The sequence below is a fragment of the Trachypithecus francoisi genome, unplaced genomic scaffold (genome assembly GCF_009764315.1).
Source record: "Trachypithecus francoisi isolate TF-2019V2 unplaced genomic scaffold, Tfra_2.0 Lachesis_group10, whole genome shotgun sequence".
In the NCBI taxonomy this organism is placed as follows: Eukaryota; Metazoa; Chordata; class Mammalia; order Primates; family Cercopithecidae; genus Trachypithecus; species Trachypithecus francoisi.
The window spans coordinates 42,474,181-42,493,608 of NW_022681455.1; the positions used below are offsets into that span (position 1 = coordinate 42,474,181).

Sequence of the window (19,428 nt, forward strand, 5' to 3'; positions counted from 1 at the left end):
TGGTGTGATCTCAGCTCACAGCAACCTCCACCTCCAGGGTTCAAGTGATTCTCGTGCCTCAGCCTCCAGAGTAGCTGGGATTACAGGTGCGCGCCACCACACCAGGCTAATTTTTGTAATTTTAGTAGAGATGGGGTTTCACCATGTTGGCCAGGCTGGTCTTGAACTTCTGATTTCAGGTGATCCACCCACCTCAGCTTCCCAAAGTGCTGGGATTACAGGCATGACCCATTCCCCGAGCCAGAAGATAGATTTGAATAAATTATTCAGAGTTCAGCACAGAGAGACAAAGAGATGAAAAGTGTGAAATAGGTTTGAGGGTGGTGGCTCACACCTGTAATGCCAGCACTTTGGGAGGCTAAAGTGGGTGGATCACTGGAGGTCAGGAGTTTGAGACCAGCCTGGCCAACAGGGTAAAACCCCATTTCTACTTAAAATACAAAAATTGGTTGGGCACAGTGGCTCATGCCTGTAATTCCAGCACTTTGGGAGGCCGAGATGGGCGGATCATGTGAGGTCAGGAATTTGAGACCAGCCTGGCCAACATGGTAAAATCCCATCTCTACTAAAAATACAAAAACTAGCCAGGCATGATAGTGAACGCCTGTAGTTCCAGTTACTCGGGAGGCTGAGGCAGGAGAATTGCTTGAGCCCAGGAGGTGCAGGTTGCAGTAAGCCGAGACCATGCCACTGTACCTCAGACTGGGAGAGAGAGAGATTCTGTCTCAAAAACAAAACAAAACAAAGCAAGCAAGCAAACAAACAAAAAAAGTTAAGGTAGCTACTTGGGAGGCTGAGGTGAGAGTATCACTTGAGCCCAGGAGTTTGAAGCTAGCCTGGGCAACAGAGCAAGACCCTGTCTCCAAAACTATCTATCTGTCTGTCTATCTATCTATCTATCTATCTATCTATCTATCTATCTATCTATCTACATATACATATCCAGCTATCTATCTATCTATCTATCTATCTATCTACTATACATATCCAGCTATCTATCTATCTATCTATCTATCTATCTATCTATCTATCTATCTACATATACATATCCAGCTATCTATCTATCTATCTATCTATCTATCTATCTATCTATCTACATATACATATCTAGCTAGCTGGATAACCCCTGAAAAAACACACATAGAGTGTTTTTTCTATCTATCTATCTATCTATCTATCTATCTATCTATCTATCTATCTATCATCTATCCAGGTAGCTAGCTGGGTAACCCCAGAAATACCAGACATAGAGTGTGTAAATTCCAAATAAGAAGATGGAAAATGGAATGAGGGGGGAAAATACCTCAACCTAAAAGGAAGAGCAGAAAAAATTAAATGCATATAAAGATGGTAGAAATAAATCCCAATTCATCAATAAAATACACCAGTTCTAAACATCTATGCACCAAACAGCATTGCCTCAAAACATATAAAGCAAAAATTTCAGCATTGCCAAGGAGCAACCGACAAATCCAGTGGGAAGCTTTAACTAAAACACCTCTCTCAATAATTGATAATCAGACAAAATCAGAAAAGGATATACTATAGATGATTTGAGCTGCACAATAAGCTAACTTATTTTTCAATGATGGTATACAGAAAACTATATCCAATATTTTAAGATTTTTTTCAAGCACTCATGGGACATTTAAGAAAAAAGTTGAGCCGGGCGCGGTGGCTCACGCCTGTCATCCCAGCACTTTGGGAGGCCGAGGCGGGCGGATCACAAGGTCAGGAGATCGAGACCATGGTGAAACCCCATCTCTACTAAAAATACAAAAAATTAGCTGGGCGCGGTGGCGGGCGCCTGTAGTCCCAGCTACTCAGGAGGTTGAGGCAGGAGAATGGCGTGAACCCGAGAGGCGGAGCTTGCAGTGAGCCGAGATCGCGCCACTGCACTCCAGCCTGGGAGACAGAGCGAGACTCCGCCTCAAAAAAAAAAAAAGAAAAAAGTTGGAGAGAGAAAAATGCAAACAAGGAGCGCACAGAAGTAGTTTGATGCATATTTCAAACTCTCTCTAAGAATCTAAACCTATTTTGTCTTTAAAGACAGAGACCCTGTCTTTCTTCTTCACTGAGATGTCTCCAGAGTCTAGCACAGTGCCTGTCTGTCAGAGGCTGTAAATAGCCACTGAAGAATGAATGGTGAATGAATGATTCTCTACTAAGATGGTACAGGTTGCATGAGCAACCAGCAAGGCAGACACTGGAGATAACTAAAGCCCTTTCCAGGATGGAGGGGATGAGAGGACAAGGTGACTGGCACCAGTCCCTAGGGAGAATTTATACCAAAAAAAAGAAAGACAGAGTCATGACAGCCAAATCTTCAAATCTTCAAACCGAATGAGAGAGGCATGTGGAAGAGTCTTTGAAAGCCAAGTCTTTGTGGTTCCTAATGGCAGAGCAGAGGCCAGAAGACAGAACTTTCTAACAACTAACTGTCCAACACTGGCTGGAAACTGGCCTGACTGATCGTCTAAGGCCCCTTACGACTCTGTGTGGGACGGAAGTCCGTCTGGCAGGTACTGGGACTCTCAGGTTGTGGACTGAGTAGTCTTTCTCATTTTATCCTGTCTCAGAGATTTTTTCATTCAAAATTCCCTGGATACCCCATCCTGAAAGACCCTGCCCAAGGTCCCAGATTCAGGAGGTGGTGGGAGAATAAGAAGAGCTGTATTCTAGACACTCAGCTCAGTCCTTTCTGCTCCATATTGGCCTCTACTTTAACCAAAATGAGCACGCTTTAACCTGTAAGGCTGACACGCACTTTCTAAGTCTACCCTCATCCCAGGAAACCTCATTCTTCTAGCACACAGCAAGGGATTACAAACGCATACAGAATGTACTAAAATGAAAATTCCTCAGCCTTCCAGAAGAAGGAAAGCGAGCTTACCTTGACCTCCGCAGATGGCTGAGTTGGGGGCCTGGTTCTGGGGGCTTCTCCTGCGGTCGGCCAGTCATGCTGCTTTCATGCTGCTGGACAGGCGGGAAGAGGAGGCCTGGTCCTATGGGGAAAGGAAGAAGGAAAGGTAATTTCCTCATCATTTGCTCCTAGCTCTCCATCACCATCCTGCAGAAGACACTACCAGAAATCCCACGGAAATTTCTGAGGCTGTCCTCACCCACTCTTAGGTAACAGGAAAGCAGACAGGCATGCATTCAACAAACATTTCCAAAAGTCTACAATGTGCCAGGCAGGGCACTGAGGAATGAGGCCACGGAGACGAACTGCATGCAGTCTCTGCATTTAGGAAACAGTCAGAAAGAGAGACAGAGAGAGACAGAGAGACAGAGAGAGACAGAGAGAGGCAGAGACAGAGAGAGAGAGAGAGAGAGACAAAGAAAGAGAGAGAGACAGAGAGAGACCTGAGTCTCATTATAACATCATTTGCTAAGTGCTGCGATTCCCCAAATCCATTCAACAGCTGACTTTCCTTATGGGGGAGCGACAGCAGCTTATACGTGCCTTGGCATAGAGTTTTTCAAGTTATTTGTCATGAAGAACCAGTTTTTTCTTTTTTTTTTCCCCCGAGACAGAGTCTCACTCTGTCGCCCAGGCTGGAGTGCAATGGCGCGATCTCAGCTCACTGCAACCTCCGCCTCCCAGGTTCAAGCAATTCTCATGCCTCAGCCTCCCAAGTAGCTGGGATTACAGGCGCCCACCACCAAACCTGGCTAATTTTTGTATTTTTAGTAGAGACGGGGCTTCACCATGTTGGCCAGGCTGGTCTTGAACTCCTGACCTCATGATCTGCCCACCTCGGCCTTCCAAAGTGCTGAGACTACAGGGGTGAGCCACCGCGTCCAGCCGAAGGACCAGTTTTTTAAAAAATTTCCACACCATTATAGATGACTACTTTAATAAAATATAGTAAAAATGAACTGCTAGAAAAAAAAAATACTGATACAAAGTGCAAGCTCACTTTTAAGTTCTTTGATTCAACAGATTATTCTGTCAAATCGGCATGAAAGTTACTAAGCACCAACTCTCAGTTTCTGAACTTATCTCATGGACTGCTAAAGAGTTTGCAGAGAGCACCACTCCTGAGCCACAGCTGAGTAGTAGCATTGCGATAGTAGAGACTTCCACATTGCACACCTTTCCTAAGATGTCTAGCTGATATCTTGGTTCAGAGAGGGAGGCTAGAAAGAGAAATGATTTCAAATTCACTCTCTGGACTATAAAAAGTTAGTTCAGAGAGTCTCTCTTTGGGAAGGAGAACCACAGCAGGAGCTTTGGGAAAGTGTGGCTCCATGCTGTCTGGAGATAGGGGGTGGCATCCACCTGCTGTGTTCAGGTAACAAAGTGTGAGGCTCACAGAAAGCTGTTCCTGGAGCCCTGTCTGCCTCCACCCTGAACTTCCCAACCCTAACTATGGCAACCCCACCCGAAGCTCCCTCTCTGAATGAGAAGAACAAAGAGTCATCTATTAAAATGGACTGGGACATTTCAGAAAATAAATCATTTTCAAAATGTCAAAAGGGCTGCTGGTATGCATTCCTAGTATTTAATGCTATAAAATGATTTTTTTTTTTTAATGAGAAATCCTTTGTCTGTGACAGCCAGCTCCAAAAAAAACCTTTAACTGCCTATTTCCTTAATACTTGAGGGAGGCATTACAAGTCATTTTCACCCATTTGAATGTTTAAGAGAAAGTGCTCATTCTTCTAAATTCACTGCTTTTAAGTAGTTCTTATTTTAAGCTTTAGAAGAAGATAACTCTGCAGAAGAAAACTTCCTTTTTCAAAGCCTTTTTTTTTTTTAAATGCAAACACACATACACTCTCACTCCCTGCTTCAAATGTTAAATCATCTGCAATTTTGGAGTTTGTTGCTTATGAAATTCTAGCGATAAGCACATCACAAACATTCCTATAGCAACAGAGTGTTTTTGAAGCAACATCTGTAATGTTACAAAGATTGTATATCATTATCTCTGAATGTTGGCGAAGGGAAGGTTATGGGGAATAACTGTTTATGTACAAATAAGTCAGTACAGTAACTGGCAACCTGAATAGCAGACCTTACCGAGGAGCTAAGGATGGCACGGGTGGGAAGCAGGAATGCACTTCATTCTGTTTCTATGAATAAATTCACCATCCTTATCCTCTGTGTGTGAAAAAAACTCTCTAGGGTCCTCTCTGCAGCAGCATGAGCTCTTGGAACTGCTTGTCTTATGGGCAAGAGTTTGTCTTAGACAACCATATGGTCAACTTTTATTAGCCATCTACTATATGTCAGGCATGGAGCTAGACTCAGAGCTTCTGAAGATAGGTTCTTCTTCAAAGAGGCTCAAGAGAGACATATAAACAGATAATTACAATTCCCTAAGAAGAGATTATTGACTGGAGTTAAGGGAAAGGAAATGAAATTAACTAGCTCAATCCATTCGTCCAACTGTCCATTCACCCATCTAATGTTGGCTGGTGCCTAGCATGTACTAGGCAAATGCAAGGCACTCGGCATACAAGAGCTGAGTGAGACCAATGTGTTCCCTACCTTCATGGAGCTTACAATCAAGTGGAAGAAGGAAACCAACATTAACAAATTAGATATAACTATAATAGTGGTCCCCTAAAGAAGCATAGCTAATGCATAATAGCATATGCCAGAAGGTGGACTAGCATGGACGTGGGGCAGAAGCGCTTTCTTAAGGAATTAGTCTTTAATATGAACCCTAAGAATAAATTACTGAAGCAAAGTAGAGAGGGAAGCAGGGGAAAGAGAGAGAGGAAGGGCGCTGCTGGTCCCCCGAGTAGCCTGTGCAAAGGTCCTGTGACACGACAGAGCATGGTGTATTCTAACTAGGAGAGAAGGCTCTTAATCAGGATTGCACTGTTTCTTAACTTCACACTGTGCTCCAACCACTGTGGCATTCAAGACAGGCATTAAAGATGTACAGATTTGGCTGCGTACAGTGGGTCACACCTGTAATCCCAGCATTTTGGAAGGCCAAGACGGGTGGATCACTTGAGCCCAGGAGTTTGAGACAAAACCTGGGCAACATGGCGAAACCCCGTCTCTACAAAAAAAATACAAAAATTAGCCAGGTGTGGTGGCTTGTGTTTGTAGTCCCAGCTACTTGGGAGGCTGAGGTGGGAGGACCACTTGAACTTGGGAGGTGGAGGCTGCAGTGAGCTGAGATCATGCCACTGCACTCCAGCCTGGCTGACAGAGCGAGACTCTGTCTCAACCAAAGAAAAAAAAAGTTGTACAGGTTTTTACCAAAAGCACCCAAGAAGTTTTCTAGGGCAAATTCGGAACATATTGTGCCTAATTGCTAAATTCTCCCTCTTCCCAAACTGGCATGAGACATCCAAAATAGGGGCACCCTTACCCTCCCTCCCAATGTGTGATAAGTTTTAAGATTCTTATCTACTTGTTTTCTGCAACAGTGGTAAATTCAGTCTGGCCGGCGGCAAAATTAGGTGGCCAATGCTGACATAGGGATGTGGATAAGCATTCTATTAAAATTATTGCTGGAGAAGCCTCGCGGTGGGGTGTTACTTTCTAAGGAAGGTCATGCAATTTCATGCATAGCGTGTGAGCTTTGGAGCTAAAGAGACCTAGGCTCTGCCCTAGGTCTGGCCCTGCCCCTGCCCCTCACGAGCCGTATGGCCTTGTTCCACTTCTGTGAAATGAGGTTAGCAGTGTCTTCCTGGCTGATCAGGGAGATCAGTGAGAGCATAGGTCCCTCACTGAGCATGCTGCCCCTGCTCCCAATAGGCCCTGGATAAGTGGCAGCTGTTGCTAGCACTATGCCCAGTGAGTGGGGATAGTCATGCCCCTCCCTCTATGTGAATATCCACAAGAATCCACAAGGATTTCCCAGCCGGTGCTGACGCTGCAGGGCAGCTTTGCAAGGGCTGAGAGTCAGCTGTCACTGACCAGGGGTCTTGATGACTTGCTGTTTCTTGGTGTGTGCCTTCAAAGTCCCCAATCACTGTGCTGAGCGATCCCAGAACAATCCAGATACCTGGCCCCTACCCCTTAGAAGTCAGTAGAACCTCCCAAGCTGAGACAATGAAAAAACTCTCCAGACATTGCCAAGTGTCTCTTGCAAAATCACTCCCAGTTGAGAACTACCACTCTACTGTGTACAGAAAGGCCTACACAGTATCCAGAATATCCTGGATAGCAAGGATTATCCAGCTCACAAAACCAGGGTGCTTACAGATAGATAGCTCCTCCCAGCAGCTCAGGGCCTGAAGCCAGCATACCTGGGTTCTAGTTCTAATTCCAGCTCCACCATAATGATCGGGGTTCTCTTGGACAAACAGCTGAATCCCAGATGGCAGGGGAGGTGGAACAGCTACTATATCCCAAAGGCCAAAAAGGCCAAAGAACAGCTACTATATCCCATTCAGACCAGGCATGTTGCTAGGACTTCCCAGACAGTGCCTCTAGTATTTACAACCATCCTGCTGAGGTGCTGTAGGGATCACCATTCTACAAGGGAGGAAGCCAAGGTCTGATGCCTTACCCAAGGTCACAGAACTGAGTGGTGGAGCCAGAGCTTTAAGGGTCAAATCCCATCCTCTTTACCCCATCACCCTACCTCCTTACAGGGGTAGAAATCTTATCTCCTTCCCATATGACCAGTAAAGAGGCAGCCCTGGAGGGTTGTGTGACTTTCCAAGGACCTGTCACATTCATCATGCCACCAAGCAAGGCCAGAATCTTCCCACAGCCCCACACTGCTATCAGAACCTCAGTTTCCCTTCTGTGCAATGGGGGTGACAAATGCCGCGTCACACGCCACGCTACTGTTGGAGTTAAGGGAGAGTGAAGATTAGGAGTCTTAGGGAAGGAAGAAATTAATATGCAGAAACAAACACTTTAAATGAGTATCTAAAAGCCCAAATCAAAGAGGGGTTCTCTGCAGCCACAAGGCCGTTGAAAAGAAAAGAACAGCTCACGCCTACCAGACCGGGGATGGGGGGTTCAGCCAGGGGAAGGGAGGGACACAGGATACAAACTATGAAGCAGGACCAAATGAAGTGTGAAGAATTCCCTCCATGCCACCCACAATTCATTAGAAATTGGCGCAGATTTTAAAAAGAAGAAAAAGGAGCAGGGGGAGGAGGATGGAGGAAAATGGGGAGGAGGAGGAATCAAACGTGAGACAGGCTCCACAGGGCATCTGAGAAACAGCACAAAGAGGAATCACTGCAATGAGATCCCAGGCTCCAGTCATCTAGGGACCCACGGTTCTGTCAAATGAGTTCTATGTGGAGATGCTAGGAGATGTAATTTTCAAGTGAGGCCCAGCAACTTCCCAGATATGAGGAAAACTCCCATTCTCTCTCCAAACATCTCTCCTTTTTTTTTTTTTTGACAGAGTCTCACTCTGTTGCCCGGATGGAGTGCAGTGGCACGATCTCGGTTCACTGCAACCTCTGTCTCCCAGGTTCAAGCAATTCTCCTGCCCTAGCCTCTTGAGTAGCTGGGATTACAGTGTGCGCCACCATGCCCGGCGAATTTTTGTATTTTTAGTAGAGAGGAGGTTTTGCGATATTGGTCAGGCTGATCTCGAACTCCTGACCTCAAATGATCCACTTGCCTCAGCCTCCCAAAGTGCTGGGATTACAGGTGTGAGCCACCACGCCTGGCCAATCTCTCCCTTCTTTTGATGCCCTTCCTCTCTCTCCATGGAGGCTGAGTAAATAATTTTCACGCACTGGAGGAAAGTGATCCTGCCCAGACCATGATCACTTAATCAGGCCCTCGTGTATCTGCTCATTCCAGAGCACAGAAGCTTGGGCCTTTCACACCAATATCAGAGCAGCTCAAACACTGACAGCATGTAAGGTGGACTCACCACAGGCCAACATGGGTGACAGGCTACCATCTGCTCCCCAACCTCAGGTTGCCCACCCCTCTTGCTCACAGCTCCAACCAGCGTGTCTTTCAAGTCCTCAGACACACCAAGCTCTTTTCTCCCCCCGGGCCTTTGCACATGCCAGTCCCTCTGCCTGGGATGCCATTTTCCCAGCTCTCCCCTCATTAGCATCTAATCGTCTGTCAGGCTATAGCTTCGGGAAGATGTCTCCAACCCTTTAAAATTTAATGGGGCAACAGCATTTATCAGAGTTGTAATTAATCAATTATGTGATTAACGAGTTGGTCTCCCCAGTCAGACCGTTAGCTCTATTAGGGCATGGGTTGTGTCTAATGGCCTGGCACAGCAGTCAACCCTGATTGCACATCAGAATCACCTGGAGCTTTAGAAACCAGGGATGCCTGGGTTCCACGTGGGCTCCTGTTGAACACCCTGTTAAACAAGAGTGTGTAAAGCCTGCCAGGTGGCTGTGATATGTGGCCAAGGCTGAGACCGACGACTTGAAGAAGAGGACCTTGGCTTATGTCCTAGAACAATTTTGAAGCGGTGCAGGCAGTTATACTAATGGTAGGACCTTGCTCCCTTTGCTTGTGTATACAATGTATCACTTAAATGTGTTCCACCCTAGAGATTAATTTTGAGGACATTCCAGAAGAAGAAAACAAAACCCTCATTGTTAAAGAGGAATACTATTCCTTTCATTAAGTGCTCCCCTACACGGCTTCCTCCCCGACACTCCTCTGTCCCCTTACCAGGGTTTATCACCTTCATCCTAAGGGCCACAGGATTAACTTGATGTGTTTCTGAAACACACTTAAATATTTGGAGTAAAATCTTTTAATTTTTAATTAAAACAGGTCCAGCTATATTACACAGTAGAATATAAAATTCCACATTAAATGTTATTAAAACAGGAGAGTTCAAGGCCATTTCATGTTGGAACGGGCCCTCCAGGCCAGCCTCAGGTGGACAGGTAGAGGTGTTTGCAGAAACTCACCCAGGGGACACCAGGGGGTGGGTCATCTGTGCTAATCTGGCTTTCCCAGGACAAGTCAATGGCAAACTGTTCTTCTCTACTCAGTTGTGCTGACCAAAGGGGAGAGGGTAAGATGTGTGTGTGTATATATATATATATATATATATAAAGATCCAATCGCTATTACAACAGCACACGAAGTAACAAGTCCAATTCCCTGATGAGCTTCCCCAGCCCAACAAAGGCACTGCTGCAGAGAGTCCCAGGACACGGGAGCAGCAGACTCTGACTGAACTCACTGAAAGAGGAGCTCTCATCAAAGCGATGGTTCTCCAACATTTGGGTCCACACGAACTATCCTGGGAACTTGTGAAGAATGAAGCTTCCCTTCACACGCACCAGGTTGGCCATAACCAAAAAAACAAAATCACAAGTGTTGACCTGGAAGTGGAGAAACTGGCACCCTATGCATTGCCAGTAGTGATGGAAAATGGTGTAGCCACTGTGGAGGGCAGTTCAGGCGGTTTCTCAACACATTTAAACATGGAATTACCATGTGACCCAGGAATTCTGCTTCTAGGTATATAACCCACATCACTGAAAACGGGTACTCCAACAGAAACTTGCACACAAATGTTCCCAGAAACATTATTCACAGAGCCAAAAAGATGGAAAGAACCCAAATGTCCATCAACTGATGAGTGGATAAACAAACGTGTTTATCCATTATATTCCAAAGTCATCCATTATATTCATACAATGGAATATTATTCACCAATAAAACGGAATTAAACACTAATACATGCAATGGCATGGATGAACCTCAAAAACAGGGTGTTAAGTGAAAGATGTCAAACACAAAAGGTCACATACTATATGGTTCCTTTTATCTGGAACATCCAGAATAAGCCAATGCATGGAAACAGAAAGCAGGTTAGTGGTTGCAAGGGGCTGGGGAGGGGAGAATGGTGAGTGGGTACAGGGTTTCCTTCTGGGATGACAAAAATGCCTTGGAACTAGACAGAGGTGAGGTTGCCCAACATTGTGAATGCAGGAAATGCCAATGACTTGTATACTTTAAAATGGCTGTGCTGCCATAAAGAAAAACAAGATCATGTCTTTTGTGGGAACATGGGTGGAGCTGGAGACCACTGTCCTCAGCAAACTAATGCAGGAACAGAAGACCAAATATCCCATGTTCTTACGTATAAGTGGGAGCTAAATGATGAGAACTTAGGAACACAAAGAAGGAAACACAACAGACACTGAGGTCTACTTGAGTGGGGAGGGTGGGAGGAGGGAGAGGAGCAGAAAAATTACAATTGGGTACCGGGCTTAATTCCTGGGTGATGAAATAATCTGTATAACAAACTCCCGTGACATAAGTTTACCTCTGTAACAAACCTTCACATGTATCCCCGAACATAAATTAAAAGCTAAAATTTTTTACGTGAAAAAAAAAATGACCGATGGTTAATTTTATGTTAGGTGAATTTTACCTCACACATTTTTTTTCTTTTTTTAAAAGAAGCTTCCTGAGCCCTACCATTAGAGACTTTAACTCATTAGGTCTGGGCTGGGCCCAGGGACCTATTTTTTAAAAGAACATCCTGGGTGACTCTGAGATGGGTGGTCCCCAAACACAGTCTACAATGCAGGGCCGATTTGTATAAACAATGCCTTTTCTTTGGATGAATCCATAATGACTGATACTATTTACCTACTGAGTGCCAAGTATCTGCCAGGCACTGGGTTTGGTGCTTTTAAATGTACTATCTCAGAATCACACTGCAAGGGAGAAATGATCTCTTTTATTTTGTAGATAAGAAGATGGAGGCTCAGGAGACTAAGGGCACAGAGCTAACAATGGATTCAAATTGGTAACTGTCTGACTCTACAGACCATATTTTTTCTCTCTCCTTACTCTATGCCACTGTGTTCTTCAACAAGCTCTTTCAGGCAGCAGGAATATCATCTCTGTGTTATATGTGCAAAATGCTCTTTATGTCCCAGATTTAGATCATTTTACTCTAAGGTGTGGTCTTTAGACCTGAAGCCTTAGCATCCCTGGGAATTTATAGACTCTCAGTCCTCACCTCAAGTTTGCTGAATTGGACTTTGCTATCCTCAGATAATTCATATGTACATTGAGGTGTGAGCAGCACTGGCCTTTCTACAGCTGTGCTGTCCAATATGGCAGCTACTACTAGCTGTAAGTGGATATTTAAATGATTATTAATTAAAATAAAATAAACTTAAAAATTTACTTTATTTTATTATTGTTTTATTTATTGAGACAGGGTCTCACTCTGTCACCCAGGCTGGAGTACAGTCGCACCATCAGGGCTCACGGCAGCCTCAACCTCCTGGGCGCGAGTGATCCTCCCACCTCAACCTTCCAAGTACCTGGGACTACAAACATGCACCACCAGGGGTCTCCTTTAGCAGAGACAGGTTTTTGCCATGTTGCCCAGGCTAGTCTCCAACTCCTAGGCTCAAGCAATCTGCCTGCCTTGCCTCCCAAAGTGCTGGGATTACAAGCATAAGCCATCACACCCAGCCTAAAATTAAACTTAACTCAGCTTTTCAGTTGCACTACTTTTTTTTTTTCTTTTTTAAGAAACAGGGCCTCACTCTGTCACCCAGGCTGGAGTGCAGTGGCTTGCTCACAGCTCACTGCAGCCTCTAACTTCTGGGCTCAGGCGATCCTCCTGCCTCGGCCTCCCAAAGTGCTAAGAGTACAGGCATGAGCCACCATGCCCCGGCCTATACATTTTAAGATGCTCAACAGCCACATGTGGCTAGTGGCTACCATATTAGACAGCACCAAATAGATTTCCCTCAATGCAGAGAGTCCTATCAGACAGAGCTCTCAGAGCAGCATAGCTAAATCTTGGCATTTGTGACACTGTGGGTTGGATAATTCTTTGTTGTGGGTGGGGCTTTCTGAACGTGGCAGAGCAGTAGTTCTCAACAGGGAGTGATTTTACTCCTCAAGGGATACTTGGCAATGTCCAGAGACATTGTTGGTTGTCACAGTTGGGGGAGTTCTACTAATATCTAACGGGTAGAGGCCAGGGATGCTATTAAACATCCTGGAAGGCACAGGACAGTCCCCAACAAAGAACGATCTGGTCTAAATGTTAGTAGGAGAAACCCTGCTCTAGAGTAATCAAGAGAACACTGCCAGTCTCAGCAGAACTGGTGGCAGGAGGCTAAGGAGACCAAAGAGTACCTACCCCCAGCCATTTGCCAAACCCCAAGAAGCCTTCAGAACTCTGAGAAGATACTCTCCAAGAAAGCAGGTGTCTATTTTTGCCAAAAATGCAGAATAAGAAGTTCTGGTTTCCAGAAAAATCTATAACTCATTACTAAAATGAAGTCCCTGTACTTCCAATCCCGAGGGCAAGGAAAGGAAGAAATTCCTTTATGGCACCGATGTTTGGAATGTGTGATAAATTCTGCATGGAAACCACAATCTGCTGTTGGTTAGGTGTAGAGATATATCACTCATTCAGCTGTCCATTCATCTATTTATTTATAAATATTTATTGAGCACCTACTATATGTTGGGTACTCTTTTAGTGTTCGAAACACAGCAGGAAACAAATAAAAGGTCCCTGCCCTTGTGGAGCTGATATTCTAGTGGAGGAGAATAACAATATACAAGTAAGCAGGCACGTGTGCAATGTCATGGCAGATATGATGAGTGTTATGAAGGGAAATAAAGCCGGGTAAGGGTCAGAGGAATGATGAGCATGGGTGGGGCCTATCCATGGTTACCTGAAGAGGTGACATCTGGGCACAGGCCTGAATGAACTGACTGAACCAGGTGAATCAGGGAAGGAAGAGAGTCCCAGGCAGAGGACACAGCAGCTGTGTCCTTCCACTCTTTGGTGGAATGAGCTTGGTGGAGGGAGCCCGCAGGTGCGGTCAGTAAGGCAGGAGGCCAGGCTGCAGGCGTAAGAGATCATGGAGGGCTATGAGCAGAGGAGAGATGGGGTCTGATTCACTTTTCACGTGGAGAACAAACTATAAGAGGACAAGAGTGGAGAGAGCTGTTGTCGCCTTCCAAGTAAGAGAGGGTGCTGGCTTATTATTAATTCATTAATTAAATCATCAACATTAATACTAATTCTCTACTGGGCCAATGCTATTACTCTTCTATTTCAGATATATCATGGGGAGACCAAGCATCGCATTCCAGCTACTTCTACAGGAAAATGCATTCTGAGTTTCATGATCAACTTGAAGCCTTTTCCATCCACCTTGGTTTTAAGCTTGGGACTGTGTGGTCGGATAGAAGACAGCAGGAAAGGGAGTCAGGGATGAGGGCAGATTAACAGGAGGAAAAAGGGCATCTCCCCTATCATGCCTTTTCCCCAGAGCCACAGAGAACAGCAGTCTGAATGGAACCTTCCTATCATACTCCTTCCAAGGTTTGTTGGGCAGCAGATAGATGAGTCCCAGCTGTCTTGCTCCAGGCTGGCTCTCCCAGAAGGATAGCACTGCAGCTGTGTCCAAAAGAGAGCTATGGAGTCTTTCTCAGAAACAGGAAGCCCCTACTTTGGAGTTTCCGAGGATTCAAGGCAGCACTGGATCATGGAGTCAGTAGAAGTGGGGCAGAAGAATCCCCTTGTGCCGCTTACAAAACGCACAACAGGCACGTCACCCAATCTCTCTGATCCTCAGCATTCCCCTCTGTAAAATGGAAACAACCTCCTTGGCCTCTCAGTGTGGTTATGATGGGTCGAAGCAGACAGTGCTGGTGCTGGGTGTGCCGAGGTCTGGGCATCCGCACCTTCGGGAGCAGATACAGATGCTCCATCCTCCTCGGGCACGCGGGTTTGCATTGTACTCGCATCCAGGTAATTTGGCTTTACCCATGGAAAGGGGCTTCCCTTTCATTAATTCATCAACTCCACACACATGCACTGGGTCTTAGTGCTGGGTGTCATGTTTGGAAGAACAGTCAGAGGCAGTCCCCACTCTCCAGGAACACAAGGGCAGTGTGGGAGACAGAGGGCAGTGTGGGAGACAGACACGAAATAGGTTCTCCCAATCTTCCTTCTCCTTCAGTGCCTGGTTGCCCGAATAGTTTTCTTGCCTTCAGACTAGAGCCACCCAGCCCTTTGGGGCCTACAGATTCCCCTCATCTACCCACAGCTTGCAGCCTCGACCCTGGGCAGTGCCCTCTGCTCATCTCCAGACTGGCAAGCGGGCCTGATTGTTTCTGCTGAAGCAGGAAAAGATGGTGAGAGAAAGGCAGGGCCGGCTGGGCAGAGAGGGGAACCAGCAGAAGGCTTGCCTTCAATAAGGCTTTCCTTCCAGACCACACTTCCAGGACACCCACTTGCGACCCTGAGATTGCCTAGGGTTCAGCATCTCTCTGGTGCTTCCCAAGGAACGTCTTCAAGAGAAGGCTCTGGCTCTGAGTCATCTGAAGCAGAGAGGAGACCTTGTAAAAATAACTCTAAGTATGAGGCTCCTGTATTCATATTATTCACAATACAAAGAACAAAAAAGCAGGGCAGGAAGCAGAGGAGGAAAGTGTCGTTCACATCAGTTTTCTTCATATGACAAGCAGCCAGGAACTCACTTGCTAAGCTCCATCTCTCTCTCTCTGTTTCTCTCTCTTTCCTTGGAGCGATTACATAAGCTGGAAAAGGGGTCTTCTCTGCAACATCCTAACTCTCCCGCCAGCCCCTCTCCTGTCGCCTGTAAATCTGAGCCTTCCCAGTAACCCTTACCAGGATGCAAACATGCTCAAGTTGTGCCCTCTCCTGGGATGTGGGCCCCAGAACAGGGAATTCCCTTGAAGACCCAAGGGCCTTCACTGAGCCCCAGGGGTTGGGATTTCTGGCACTGTGACCATATGAGGGAGAATCTGTGGGAGAGGCTGGCAGGGTTGGCCAGGTCCCTGAAGGCATATGTGGTGGGGCTTCCTTGAAAGACCTTGGATTTCAGCATGTTAGGAGATGTGGGCCTTGGGAACTCTTCTGGTCATATTCAGGACTTCCCAGGCTCCAAGCCGGGAGGTGCTGCAGATTCACTTCTACGCTGCCTTCTGACAGCCATGGTCTTCACGGATCATGGAGGTAAGGACGGGGATTTTGAGACAAGGATGAGAGCCTAGTAAGACAAAAAGCAAAGGAATAAGCTGGGAGCCAGGAGAGATGAGAAATAAGCAAGATCCCGGGAAACAGGGAACAGCCGGAGGTGCGGCCCTAAAGGGTTTTTTTTTGCGCTTATCAGGCAGGGCCCCTTCTGGAGAGGTGCCATAGTGGTGGTCCTGACCTCTTGTGGCTCATAATTGAAGACTAATTACTTTTAGACAAGTGCATGTACATATTAGGAAATGAAAACCTCTACCATGGCATGGTAAGTATAAGCTTCAGCTAAATTCAGAACTCTAGCTGATGCCAGTAAAAAGAACTATTAGCAAATTCACTGCTTTGTGCTTTGTAAACATCTCTATTCACAAGAAAACATGCTTTAGAGTATGAGTCTACCCTGACAGAACTCTTCATCAACATAAATCCCTGGTTTTACAACAAGAAGCCAAGCTCACCCGATGCGTTCAAATGTGCACAGTTAAACTAGGGCAGAGGTCCCAGCAAGCCTTGCAAAATTAAGCTCATGCATCTAAAAAAATACTGGCCGAGTGCCTCAACGCTAGGCATTGTTCTCCGTGACTGGCATGCAACAGTGAACAAAGAAGACAAAATTCCCTGCCCTCATGGAGATTTCATTTTAATAGGGAGAAACAGAAAATAAAAATAATTATAATTAAAGTGTATAGTGTATTAGATGGCTGTAGGTGCTACGGGAAAAAATGAAATAGGAAATAGCCAGGGAAGCCCTCTCTGAGAAAGTGACATCTGAGTAAAGGCCTGAGGGAACAAGAACAATGAGATCTGGGGAAAGAGCATTCTAGAAGGAGGAACAGCAAGAACCCTGTTGGTGGGTACATGCCGGATGTGACTGAGGAATTAGAAGGGTGTGGCTGGGACAGTGAAAACCAGGAGGAAAGCGGTAGGAACAAGGTCAGAGATTCTAAATGTGATTTTAAAACAAAACAGAAGTATGCACTTGATGGAGTGAATGGGTTGGTTGCATAGGGAGCTTAAGAAAGGCCAAGGTAAGGAGGTGTCAGTTGAACTGAGACCTAAATGAGCAGAGCATGAAGATGTGAGGAGAGAACGTTCACAGCAGTGGGGACAGTGAGTGCAGTGACCCTGGTAGGGATAAGCGTGTGTGTGGCAGGTGTGCAGTGGGTGGGATGAGGCAGTGTGGTAGGAGGGGGTCTCCATTATGGAGGGTAGTGGTTTCCACCTGGAGTGATTTTGCCTTCCAGAGGACATTTGGCAGTGTCTAGAGACATTTCTGTTGCACGACTAGGGAAGTGCTATTGGCATCTGGTGGGCAGGGATGCTGCTAAACATCTTACAATGTGCAGGACAGTCCCTTTCAAGACAGAATTCTCTAGTTCCACATATCAATAGCACTAAGGTTGACAAACCTTGATGCAGGGCCTCACAAGTCACACTAAGAAGTCTGGGTGCTTACAGAAGCACACACCAAGGACTTTCTAATGCCTCGTGCCTGCTGGAGTGTGATCCTTACACGTGGCACATCCAGGTCTAGAATATGCACGTTGGATGAAAGAGAAGGGCTCTAGGATCGGCGCTCAGAACACAGAAGCAGGGGTAGAGGCAAAGAGGCGGCGACGAAGTCACCCTAACCTAACTTGGAGCTAAGAGGGAGCTCCTGGAGTAGAGACAAAGGAGGTCAAATGAAAGGGGGCCATCGGGCTGTCTTCCAGCAGCTGATGTCCTTCAAGAGACCAGGTGGGGCCCCTGGGTCAGGGTTGGGGAGATGTCATAGCAAAGTAGCTGAGGGCTGGAGAACGCTGCAGGTCTGAGCAGTGTGGAAGGCACAGGTTGGGACGAGTGTGCAGACAGCTCAAGGCTCAAGAAGGACATCATCAGCAGAAACACAGGCAGAGGCTGAACAGGAGGGACTTGGGTGGGGGTGCTCTCCTTTCAGGAGAGAGGACGCCCACACCTATCCTCACGGTACCTGGAAGATACACATGAGGACCCAAGGGAGGCCTAGAAAATAAGGCTGTTTTGGGATGATCTCAGATTTGGTTCCTCCTGTAGAATCAGTTGTTCTCTGCTCCACTGGGGGTGGGGGAACCTGGACGTCAGGCTGCCTCGCTAATGGGTCTACACAAATGGCATTTCAAGTCACAAGCTATTTCATTTCTCTCCCAAAGTCAAGAAAGTCTATGGGTCTGGGGAAGTGGCTGTGATGACCAACGACTCTGGCATGCAGTTAACCCCAAGCATGCACCTCCTCCTCCCCGCATTGCTAATCTTGATGATTCATCCAGAGAGGCCGGTCTGCCTCAGTGGAAAGAAAATCTAGGTGAGGGTCTCATTACTAAGAAATGAGAAGAATGCCTCAGTGCAGAAGCAGTTCAGAACCCTTCCTGGTCACTATCCAAAGAAGCTTTTCTAACTTGGGGAGGATAGATGAAGGGGGTTGCCTCATAGTGACTTTGTTCTAACAAAATTTTGGATGGCATTTTCAGGTGCATGCTTATGTGTGCACAAGCAGGCAGACACCTTCATTAATACTCTTGAAAATACCTTTGCAAAGATTATGACAGTGAGAGGAGTCTAGCATGGCTGACTCCATCTTGCCTCTATCCCTGCAAGCCAGCTGTCCTCCCTCATTCCTGGGTGTAGACCAAGCTAACCATGGGAGGAATTTAGTTTATTGTTCTAACTTTGAAGCAAGGATGATAACAGTCCCTCCCTGAAATGAACCCCCTCCTTGCTCAGGGACCAAAATGGCGTTTGTAATAGTAATCAAAGGTCACAAGATTAGGATTATGGGAGGGACCTGAATTCTGCTAACATGTAGGTGTAGCTAAAGGATAACCAGCCATCTCCCCCCAGCTTGCCTTTTTGTAATCCCTTGCTACTCAGCAGTCATGTGGCCAGAGGTCACAAGATTTGGGACTTCCCCAGTTGCTCCTATAGATAACATCACTACTGTAGAACCTAAGATGGGTCTTTTGAGATGCTTTTCAGACTTTTGCATTCTGGCAACCAACTGACTCTACCGGGACCTGGGACTCATGACAACCTGTCCTGTGGCCCCCTAATGTCGAGGCTGACTCAGCGCACAAGTACCATTTTCCACAGCCCTATGATTTCAACCCTCACCAATCAGCAGCACCCATTCCCCTGTCCACAAAATTATCCATAGAACACCCTAGCCTCTGAGTTCTCTGGGAGACCAATTTGAGTAATAACTCCAGTCTTTCTGCTTGGCTGGCTCTGCCTTAAACTCTTTGTCTACTGCAAAACTGTGGTCTCAGTGAATTAGTTTTTTCTGTGAAGCAGGAAGGAAGAACCTGTTGGGTAATTATACCCTTACTCAGCACTAATTTCCTCCTCAATAGTTTTTGTTTGTTTGTTTTGAGGCAGAGTCTTGCTCTGTTGTCCAGGCTGGAGTGCAGTGGCATGACCATGGCTTGCTGCAGCCTCAACCTCCCAGGCTCAAGCAATCCTCCCACCTCAACCTCCCAAGAAG

The 19,428-nt window shown here is 46.2% G+C and overlaps 1 protein-coding gene across 17 annotated transcripts in view; it reads right to left on the bottom strand.

The window, feature by feature from the left end:
- The window catches only part of TRERF1 (transcriptional regulating factor 1), a 229,242-nt gene that overhangs the window by 70,829 nt on the left and 138,985 nt on the right, over window positions 1-19,428 (bottom strand). For all 17 annotated transcript variants that reach the window (XM_033217168.1, XM_033217171.1, XM_033217177.1 and 14 more), the window contains one exon: window positions 2,894-3,005. The gene's annotated coding sequence lies outside the window, so the exon portion shown is untranslated. The remainder of the gene's footprint in view (window positions 1-2,893; window positions 3,006-19,428) is intronic.